This window comes from Hirundo rustica, chromosome 2 (genome assembly GCF_015227805.2).
Source record: "Hirundo rustica isolate bHirRus1 chromosome 2, bHirRus1.pri.v3, whole genome shotgun sequence".
In the NCBI taxonomy this organism is placed as follows: Eukaryota; Metazoa; Chordata; class Aves; order Passeriformes; family Hirundinidae; genus Hirundo; species Hirundo rustica.
In genome coordinates, this window is record NC_053451.1 from 2,492,219 (window position 1) to 2,503,433 (window position 11,215).

The 11,215-nt window shown below is 41.5% G+C and overlaps 1 long non-coding RNA gene across 6 annotated transcripts in view; it reads left to right on the plus strand.

The window, feature by feature from the left end:
- Positions 1 to 4,874, plus strand: part of LOC120748985 (uncharacterized) — a 114,609-nt gene extending 109,735 nt beyond the window's left edge. For 5 of the 6 annotated variants that reach the window (XR_009207560.1, XR_009207559.1, XR_005699494.2 and 2 more), the window contains 3 exons: positions 1,061 to 1,301; positions 1,501 to 1,605; positions 1,939 to 4,874. This is a non-coding gene — a long non-coding RNA (uncharacterized LOC120748985). Of the gene's footprint in view, positions 1 to 1,060; positions 1,302 to 1,500; positions 1,651 to 1,938 lie in introns of all 6 variants that reach the window. The other variant, XR_009207562.1, reaches the window with a different exon arrangement.
- Positions 4,875 to 11,215: the final 6,341 nt, after the last annotated feature.

An 11,215-nucleotide genomic window follows, 5' to 3' on the forward strand; every position in this document is an offset into this window, starting at 1 on the left:
AACACCTTTTAGAGCTGAAAAATATCCATCCAAGAGAGAAAAGGATGTGGATTTGATGGCTTTTTCCTTGTATGTTTGGGGTAGGTTGGGTTAGGTTGGCTGGGTTTTTTTGTGTGAGTGTGTGATCCTACAAACAGCCTCTTTATTATGGGTGAAATACCTCCCTTTCAAGGGGGGAATTAACTGCTCCTCAGAAATGAGAAATTAATGCAGTTGTCTTTTTAAACCATCTCAGAGCCATGGGAACAGTGGGGATGTTCAGGCAGGCAGACTGTAGGCCAAAGGAAAACCCCTAAAATGCCTTCAGCACTGATATGAGGTCCTCAGAAACACTGGTTTGCACAAGAAAATTGTGAGGAGCCAGTTTAGTTTTGATTCAGCCATTTTAGTTTGTCTCAACCTGGCAGTTCAACTTGTAAATAGACACTAAATTCCAGTTTGTAGGGCTGGGTATCTTCATAAATTACTTTTAATTACAAACACACACACAAAAAAAAAACCCCAAAAAACCAAAAAAACAAAACCAAAAAAACAAAACCAAAACAAACACACAAAAAAACCAACCAACCAAACAAAAGTATTGAAGAGAAGAGCAATTATCAGAGAAATCATGGAATCCTGGTTGGTTTAGATGTCTTGAAAACCACTGTCCACGTTAATAAATAAATAAATAAATAAATAGAATTCAAGTTGCATGTGTTTATAAATAATTGATTGGAAGGGCTCATGTATCTCTAGAAGATAACCTGATTCTAGGAAAAAATAAAAATATATTATTGTGACTATTGTATTTTAAGAGCTAATTGACGTTGACACTTTTGAAACCTTTATTTAGTTATAAATGTTACTGTGTCTTGGCTGCTCATTTATGCTAAGGCAGTTCTGATTATGTAAAAGAATGAGTTGCACAAACATCTCTCAGGTTGGGGTTAGGTATTAATGAACCTGCTCTTGGTTTGGGGACTGCAAGAAACCCCCTTTATTGATTCTGTAGGGCTCTCTGTATATTTTTGTTTATTTATTTATACTTTTTTTTAAATTATTCCTTCTCTTCCTTCAGAGAGCTATGGTAAGATATTGTCCGGTGTGCAGTGTATCAGGCAGCCTGGATAATGGATTGCCATCCCAAATATCAAGCAATTCAAGTGATGGATTTTCATCCCATGACAAGTCAGGACCTATTGCTCTCGGGGTCAAAATAGAACTGGTGGTGCTGCCATAGTTCAGAACAGCACAGAGATTATATGAAGCTTTCTGTTTCCATGAAGTTCCTCATTTTCTCACAAAGTTCCTGATTTATAGTAAGTGAATGTGTCTCTGCATTTCCCAATATTTGAGTATTAAAAAAAAAAAATCAGTGAAAATCTGATACGACTGAATTACTGATTTTTTTTTTTTCTGAGCTACCTGGAAGCACATGGATAATGAGGTGATTGCTCCCTTACTTCTTTCTGGAGTGATGGATAACTGCAACTGACCATGGATCCTGTTTCTTCTCAGAATGGGTTGGATCAGGAGGAGATGCATCTCAACTCCAAGACCAAGTTTCTCCCTAAAAGAAGTGTACAACCAGTTGGGTGTCTGTAGCAAGATTCTCTCCTGCAGGTGCTCAGTGTTTTCAAAGTTCAAACCCAGAGAGCAGATCTTCAGGTGCAAATCTGTGTCTGTGTGTGCTGGTTCCACTCCAGACTCAGGACTGGGCCTCCCCTATCCCAACCTTAGTGTGAATGTGTGTGTTTGTATATATAAAATGCAAAGCTACAATTAAGAATGACTGAGGCTAAGAAATGACCTAAGCAAAGTATTTAGAGAGATGTGCATTTCCCAAAAAATCCACCTTTTGTATAGAGAAAATACGCATTAAAAAATAATTGCAAACCATTGTGAATTTTGAAGCTTAAAATGTAATTGCAATGTTTATATTGTTTTCTTCATCAGGTTGTGCTCGGAAGTCGTGAGGTGCCATCGGGTTTGGGGAGAAATCTCTATCAAGGTCATGCTGTTTCCTGCATCAGTTGCTCGCTTACATCGGGAGGACCCTGCGATGCCTTGAGATGCCAATTACTCTGATTTGGAATTTTGTGCGCAGTAATTAAAGAGCCAGGTAGCAGCAGACATGTGTTACCCCGAGATAACACGCTCCTTGGAAGTATCACGAGGCAGGAGGTGAAGTGAGTGCCTCCAGTGACCCGGGAAGCGCGTTTATCTCAGCACTGCACCAGCCTGGGGGGGCATTGCCAGTGCACACCGGCTATCAGCACTATCAGCTGCGCTGGGATTGATTGCACCATGTCAAACATATGTTTAAAACATGTTCAGCCTTGTGCATCATGTGATAATTATGTCTGACTCCGAAGGACCAAGGTATCAGGTGTGAGGAGATAGGAGCATGAAGTGTTTGGGTTTGGTGTTTCTGTTTTCACTGGGATATGCATGACTGGCAAAAGTTATCTCGGAAGGGACGTGAGCTCCGGAGCGCCGCAGCTCCAGCAAACCCAACATCCATAATGCAGGAGAGTGCTCACATGTAATTGGCTCAAGTGGAGCATTCAGAGCTGCTGTGTATTATTCCTCTTTTTTTACAAAGGAAGGTGTGCATGAGTGTGTGTTTGCATGCCCAGAGCGATCTCCACCGTGTTTATTTTTAACCCGTGATTATTTTTGCCCCCCTTGCCCGGTGCTGTGAGTTGTTTCATTTTTCAGGTGACTGACAGGGAACATATTTCCAGCAGCACAGAGCAGCCTGGCACTGTCTCTGGGATGAGGGCTGGCTGCTCAGCACAGCCCTGGCAGACAAAGGGCTTTGTGCTGCTCCTGCCCACAGCCAGGCACCACATCACACACAGGAGAAAGGTCTATCTTTAATCTGAGCTGCTCAGGAAATCAAAGGTGGGGGGATTAAAACAAGAGCGGTGACTGATTTCCGTAGGAGATCGCTTTCCTGCTTCATTTGATAGAATGAACAGGAGAATCAAAGCAAGGTTAGAAGCCTTGTGTACCTTTTTTTTTCCCAGCAATTTTTGTGATGTCAGTTCACAAGGTATTATAATAATGGAACACATGTGCGATAATAATTTTAGAAAATTTCCTCTTTTTTTACCCTTAGAATAATTTACATATAACTGCTCTGGCAAGGTGTGTGCCTTCATCAGGCTTGTAGTTAAACATGTTAAAAGCTGATTAAATCTGCAGCTGTTGGTTTCTTTTGCTTTCTTTTGATCTTTGCTAAAAACAACCCCAGTGCCTTCATCAGGATTGCATTTCAAAGGGATGGTGGGATGATGCTTCAACACTGGATTTGTACAGCCAGTAATGAACAGCGAAAAATCTGGTTCATGCTCAGAGGACAGAGCAGTGAGAGGAAGGCAGGAGCTGTGAGAAGAGTCCCCAGGCTTGGCCAGGCTCTCAGATGCAACCTCCTGACTTGGGAATTGTTTTGCTCGCTCTCAGCAAGCAAAGGTGGGTGGGCTGTGCCTGGCAGCTCCACCTCAAGGTCTCCCATGCAGGAGTGGCCCAGGAGAATGTGGCAGGGACATTTTCTGGGCTGGCACTAACACAACGACACCGGGTCCCCCTCAGATCTCACCTCCTCTAACCAAGAGGGAAATGTTGTGTCCTTTACTGGCAATGCCTCCCTATAAGTGAAATGTGCTTCTCTCGTGTGTTTTAGACAAGCTGGTGATCTTTTTTCTCCTGTACAATGAAGTTAAGGTGGCAGTGCAGGATCTCGGCTTATTCCGTGCTGGCTTTCTTTGTACTTCAGTGGAATCCACATGGGATGGTGATATCCAGCTCTGCATTACTGCTGTTTCTCATTTTAATGACCCTGGTAAATCTTTAATGATTGCCATCACTGTCAGAAGGGCACAAAGGGCCCTCATCTGTCTTGATGCGACCTAAGAAAATATGCTCACAGATGTCAGTTAAAATAATGGCATTGGTGGTAGGTCACCGGGATTTTTATGGGTATCCACCTCTTCTTGCAAAAAGCAGCACAGAAATCCCACTCTTAATCATTATATTCGCTTAAAAAACCCTAAATGTCCATGTTTTAGGTGTTTTTTTTGGTGTTTTTTTTTTTTTTTTAATTAAGTAGGGCAGCACATTCCAGACAAAAAGAATTGAGACAGGCACTTCACAGGAATGGGCCTCCTCATTTCTGTATTCCAGAGCGCCTGAGATATAAGCTCTTATTTTAAATGAGGTGTTTCTGAGTGTGAGATTTTCATCCAAAACTTGCTCAAACGTCCACGTTAGAGGAATTCGTTCGACATTTGAACAAAGCTTTTCCCACCACTTGAACATTGGTTCATCACGAGTGATTTCCCTATTGTAGCATAGCCTTTAAGACATAATTCTCTCAAATTATGGGGTGTATTAGCCACTCTGGGAGTGAGAAACTGGATATACACATCTCCTGTTCTCATTAATAGCACTTGCGTGCCTAATTCACTGAGCAGCACAGAGAAAGTGTTGGCCCCGTGGGTCAACATCAATGGACTCAATGAGGTCTTCACCCTCTAAAAATGTCATTAGTGGGAGTAAGAGCTGGCTGTGGGCCCTGATGTTTGCTACAGCCCCCTGGAGAGCATAAATCTGATACAGAGGTGCTCAGGCTTGCCTGGGGCAGCTCCCACCCGTTGTTGCATTGTCTACCACTCTTGTTCACTCCATTTCTCCTGAGTCACCAGCTCATCCGAGCGCAGGGACAGACACTGAGCCCTTGCCACCCATCTCCACCCTTCCCAAAATTAAATGTTCAAGCCAAGCCAAGGCTTGTTCACATCTTTGAATAAGTTCAGTTCCCACCAGAAGTTGTCCCCACATAGTTTTTCATGACTGGTTCTGTTGCAAGGCTCAAACTGAGTTTGCAGGTTGATCTGCACAAGGAGAAGGTTTTTCTGGTCATCTCTAAAGCAGGGACTTTGTGGTACTTCTTGGTACTTGGGATCTGATTAACTTGGCTCCTGGAACTGGGTATTTTTGTTTTCCTTATTATAATGTACTCAACTACATATTAAATCTAATTTTTTCTTGCTTTCCACAGAAATTTCAAGGCACTCTCTCGCTGAACCTGATCAGTAAATGTGGGTTTGTTTAAGAACCCTCCTTCTTGGGTTGTTCTTCAGAACAGAAAAAAATTGAGAACTTTTCTGGTGTATGTGGTAGTTAATATTTGAATCCATATTGCATCTAGAGCATGAGATTAGGAAAGGGTGGATGACCTAGAAAACCACAATGTAATCTTATTTAAGAAAAACACAAAAACACCAAAAACACCAAAAAACCTGAACCCTAAAGAAGTATTCAAGCTTTAGTAAATCATTATTTTGCTCATAAACCATATATTCATAGATTTTTATTACACTTCTGTGTTCACCTAACTTTGTAGTCTCTTTTGATTTTGTTTTTGTCTGCAATTATTTTCCATTTCTAAGCCATTTGATCTGTGTTTTCCTTTAGACCTCTGCCTCTTTGTATAGATTACTAGAAAGGAGCTCAATTACAGTTTTGTCTCTGATGTGGATATTTCTTCATTGAAGGTTGTACAAAGGCATCCTTCCTCAAGCTCCATTTCAAACAGGGCTTCAAATATAAACTATAAAAAAATAAAAATAAATAAACAGCTAATCTGAGCAGGCCAAGACATGCTTAATTTCAGCTTTCATGGCTGTGTGCTTGGTACAATGTCAACAGCAAGTGTTCACAGTCTTCTGTGCTACACAATTTGAGCAGTCTCGGGCCTTCCAATATTCTATTTGAGGATTTTATGTACAGCTGCTTGGAAAAAAATAGGTTCTTGAAGAATGTATCATACATAGTACTGAATTCAGCTATAATTTGAGGGTGCAGAATTCCTCTGTTAAATATGCATTTTTCCCCCCTTGGATGTGGGATTTCCTGTAGGCATTTTGTGTTTTCCTCCTGCAAATAAACACAGCACAGAACTTTACAGTCTGTGATGAGGCAATATGAGAGTATCCTTCTGGGAATACATTTTTTTTACATGTGTTAATATAAACTCTGCAATAGTTGCTCAGTTAAAATTTTCACTTAAAAGTATTTTAACCCACTTTGGCAGATATGGATTTATAGAAAGACTGTTCACCCTACACTTACAGCACTTACTGTGATTGCTGGGTGAGTTCTGAGAGAATTTATGAGCAATGATATTAATTAGCTGAGTTATACATTTTATTAGATACAATTTTCAAGCCATATAATTCTTGGAATCTGAGAGGCAAAAACTGACCTACTTGGGGTTTATTCCACAGTCAAGGCTAGAGATTTTTAGTCTTTCTCTGTAGGCATATTTTTAAGCGATGATGTAATTGTTTCTATCCATTTCCATGCCATGTTGTAATATTTTCTTGATGTTATTTTGACTTCAAACATCTCTGAGATGAGAGTTCAGTTGATGTACTGCTGCTTGTTTAGGAAGAGAGGCATGAAGAGATGAGTTTTTCCCTGATGACTGGTGTATAGAGAGTAGATAAGAATATTTTTTGTTAAAGAAGGCTTGGATTTCAAGGTGCTAAACTAAAAATCTCTCAAAGTATTTGATGGACTTGATGTTAAGGAGACATTTCAGAGACAGCTGGTATTCGTGTTCAAAGTTAGGTCCTGACTGCTCTGCAGGATACAAGACTGTTCTGTGTAGACTTCTAACCCCAAAGGAACAATCCTGCTGCTGATCTTTCCTTACTGAGGTGGATGGAAAGCAAAACAAAAACGTTGCCTCTTCCCAGCCTCTGAATAGCAAGAGGTGATGGGAGCCGAGCTGCACTTGCACTTGATGGGAGCAGACATTGCCATACCTCCCAGAAAATGTCCCCATTTTCCAAAGTTTCTAATCCAGATCTGGCTGACAAACTGAACATGCCAAAAGGCTGCTGGGCATGGGGGGAGAGGATGCTTCAATAGAACTCAGATTGAGGAGGAACCAAGTGTCATTTGTAAGCTGCAGGCTGAAGCTTGGACTTACAGGTGCCTGGTGGACCTGGAGTCCCTCACACCCTGAGACCTCCATGAGGCTCAGGGAAGGACCCAGATGCCCCAGTCTTTCTCAGGCAGTCGCCTCCCCAGCTGCCATCTCATGCCCATGATCCCCCTATAAATTATATTTCTTTGTGTCTTAGCTGTGTAATTTGAACTGGAGATAATGGGGTTATGCCCGCTCGCACAGGAGATGTACTTGGCCCAGCATCTTAGTGAGCATTAGGTCTGAGAAGACACGTGAAATTATCCTCATTATATTCTTTAGTGTTTGGTTTATGAGGTTCTAAATCAAGAAATATGTTAAGTCTTTCCTGTTTTCCCCCAGGTCTTCTAAATGGCTGGTTTTGAGCTTCCTAGAGGAATATTGTGCTTGTTGTTGTTATTTTTTGTTAAAACAAGAAAAACTTTTCAGTTTCTCACCTTTAGGATAGCTTGGGGAAAATTTTCCTTTTGATCTTCATTCATTTTTTGCGCTTATGTTAACTTGAATTCATACTCCCTTACTGGCAGTCTGCCTTGTCATTCTGAGTTCTCATTTATTTGTCCCTCTTTCCCTGCTATCTTCTGCTTCCTTTCTCAGTAAAATTAACAAGCTCTTGCTTACACCACAACTCTGCATTTGATCTGCTGACTGATCCAAATATGCTGCTTGTTCCTGCATGTTCTTTGTGTCTGGAGTGAATTCTGCTTTAGCACTGCAATTACCATTACAGCTGATTAGAAAATCAAATTTTTTCATTTGGAATGTTTCACAAAAAGCAAGCATTCTAAAAATGCTTCCATTGAACCTTGTAGGAATGTTCCCATTTGCTCTGTGAAAAGACCGCAAGCAAATGCTGGGAGTTTTTTAGCATTTTGTTGAGACTGGCATGAATGAAAAAAACTGCATTAGTTGAATTTTTTTTAATTACAAAAGTTATATAAATGTGGTCTCATGGACTAAAATACCTTGTTTATATATATATTTATGGTGCTGAAAGAAATTACTGCAATTTAGGTATCAGTATTACATTATATGCTATCACAGTGAGTGAGTGGTGTGTCTTGCTTACCACAGACTGATTTTAGTTTTCCTAAAGAAATTTGTCACAGAAACTCACGTAAATAATGCCCTGCTCCTGTACTTCTGCTTTTAACAGTGACTCATTGGCCCTGCCAGACCTTTACGCCCCAAATAAAGAGCAATCTTCGAAAAGATTGCATTGAAAATCTGCCGTGAAGTTTGAAATGGGAAGGGATTTTGTTAGTCTTGATCCCTGCGCTGGTATCAATGAAATAATGGAGATCATCTGGTGATCTGGCAGAGGGAGGATCCTCTCTGATGAGGAATTTGGTGTCAAGCCCTGCTGGTGGTGCCAGAGCAGAGTCAGGAAGGGAGGGCACCTCATCCCTCCTGCCCACATCACACATTGCTGCAGTGACAAAAATAGCAGAGCTGCTGCTCCCCAGTCACTTCACTCTGTGCAGAAGATAATGAAGTGCGATTATTTCCTCAGCCGAGGAAAAGGGAGCGTTCCTGGGGCCTGTGTTTGCTGAGCGCTCTGGCTGTAAGGGCACCACTGCAGGCTGTGCAGGGAGATCTGGGCCAGAGCACATTGCACCTGAGCCTTATCTGAGCCTGGGGGATGAAAGCGCTGATTTGATCATGAACCAGCACCGGCACAGAGATACACTCTGAAGGGGAAAACCAAACCTAGCAACCTTGTACACTCTTTCTTTCTGTCTCTGATTCAAGCACTGAATCAAGCACGTTGATGTACGCATTATGCAAACTGTCAGTGCAGCCTTACTGGTGCTGTTACTGAGGCTACTCTTTGATGATTCCGTAAAATTTAATTCACGTGGGAGTCATCGTAACACAAACCCTGGCATGGTCAGCCTTCAGATGATGTTTGGTCTCTTCCTGGCTTTTGTTACATTCAGAAAGCTGTGCAAATATCCACCAGTTCTCACAGCATCACTTCTGGAAACCAGAGGGAGGAATTTCTGGTCTTTTTCACAGATGGGAAAATGAGGCAGGGTGGGAAAGGACCTGCTGAAGGTCATGTGCCCAGCAGTGTCAGAAACTGAATCAGGGCTCATGGCTCTTAGATGCCAGCTGGGTTTTGGGGTCTGTTTCTGTTTTGTGCTGTTTTACTCCTTCAAAACCAGAGTGGTTTTGGATGAGGTAGGTTGAAGTGACTGAGTTATCTTCAAAATAGATACTGGGCACTACTCAATACCAATTCATATTGGATCATCCTGCTCCTTAATTTTTTCCAGCAGCCCAACGTTGTGTATTTAGCCTTTATCCTGCTGCAGGACTTTGTAACCAGACCTTTCAGTGGGTTGTCCATGTCCTAGAACAGGGCAGCTCCATTTGTAGTGACTGTTCCAAAAAGATCCCATGATAACTCCAGGCATTCCAGTTTGGATCTGGAGAGCCCTGGGTGCTGTTTCAATCTTCCCTCACATGTCCTGTGTGACCTCAGGGGAGTCATTTATTGCCTTCTGTCTTGTTTCTCCATATCTAAAAAAGGGCAATGATGATTCTCTCCTTTTGAGGGCCTGGGTGAGGTCTCAGATGCTCTGATCAAGAGGTGAGTAACTCAAAAAATTCATTTAGAGTCCTTCAAGGTAAATAAGCCAGGAAATGAAGAATACACTGTGCAATACAATGACAGCACCTGCCTATGTCTGCTATTTTTTCCTCACTTTTATGTCACCCCCCAGGGAATTGTGAAGACTTGCCTCTACTTTATCTCTCTCCAGGGTGCTCTGGACCTTTGCTGGCATCATACTGGTATGTTACTCTTAAATGTTGAAGTTTTAACTGAATACCATCTCTTTCTTTGTGGTTTTTTTGGGTGTGTGTGTGTGGGGTTGGTTGTGGTGGGTTTTTTTTGGTTTTTTTGGTTGTTTTTTTTTTAATGCAATTCAGACTGGTGAAATCTCCTTCTGCAGTTCAGCAACAAAAGCAAGATCTGCCAAGTTATTCAAAAATAATTAGAACAGATGGCAAAATATGGCGTCTCAAACCTCCCAGAAACATTTAACATCCTGATTACATTTCACAGAATAAATGTTGACTGAGATAAGTGCAGTAAGGCACTTCTGATAAGTGCATTGATATTTTTTTGTTTCCCGCAGACAAAATTGTGGTTTAGTTGCATTAGTAGAAACACTGTGATGTAAATTGAAGGCAAACCTCACAAACTAAGATAATACAGATGGTAGCACCTGTATTCTTTATTTTCCAATTGTTTGCACGACCACCAAGAGAGAAGGAATCTGTCACAAGTCAATTTATTCGTACATGTGGGTGGAGTTGCTTTGTTTTGTTTGGTTGGGTGTTTTGTTTTGGGTTTTTTTTTTTGTTTGTTTGTGGGTTTTTCCCCACTGAAATGAATTTTAGTTCTTTCAGTCCAAAAACCTGATGGAAACGTCTGGCCAAGTGACTTTACCTGTAATGAGAAGGTGAATCACACCCTGCAATCTGAAGGAGCCCTTTGGTCCCTTTCCAGACCGTTCCAACCTCCTGCTGCGAGGTGGAAGTTGATCAGCACCTGTGAGGAGGCTCTCCATCACTGCATGGCCAGAAGTGGCCTTTTTCAGCTTGCCAAGACTTTAAAGCTATAAAATGGTAGGATGAAGGGAAGAAAAAGCGTTTTTTTTTTCTGTTGTTTTAATGGCTTTAAAGCTCATTTCTGTAACATTTTCAGGCTCACAGGGTGAGACAGTCGTAGGGATTCCCAGGGTGAGTGGTAAGTGAAAATGAGGAAGAGGAAGATGAGGTTTTGACTTCATTGCTAACTTTTAGGAACTGCAATTTTAGGGGAAGTAAATGGCACAAGATCCACCACAAAGAGTGTTGGTGCTGTCAGCAATACATTCCATTCGTTTCAGTACACTTTCAGTCAGGTAGTGCAGAAGAAAGCCTGTTTTATTTGTGGGATAGATGTAGGTGAAAAGATAAATTCTGCTTTCTGCTGACTCCTGTTTGTAGAGCTGAAGAAACCAGACCATCACCAGCATTTCAACCTCAGAGACAGATTTTAGTTATGAAGTCCCAGAGGTAAAAAAGGGAAAAAAAAAAAAAAAAAAAAGAGTCAGAAATCAGCAGTTTAGAAATTATTAGGAAATCTCTGGTGTTTTGAAGAGATGGGCTGTAATAAACTGACACCATGGATGGAGCCAATAGCTACTTCCTTCTCAGGATGGGACCACTGAAAGTGGA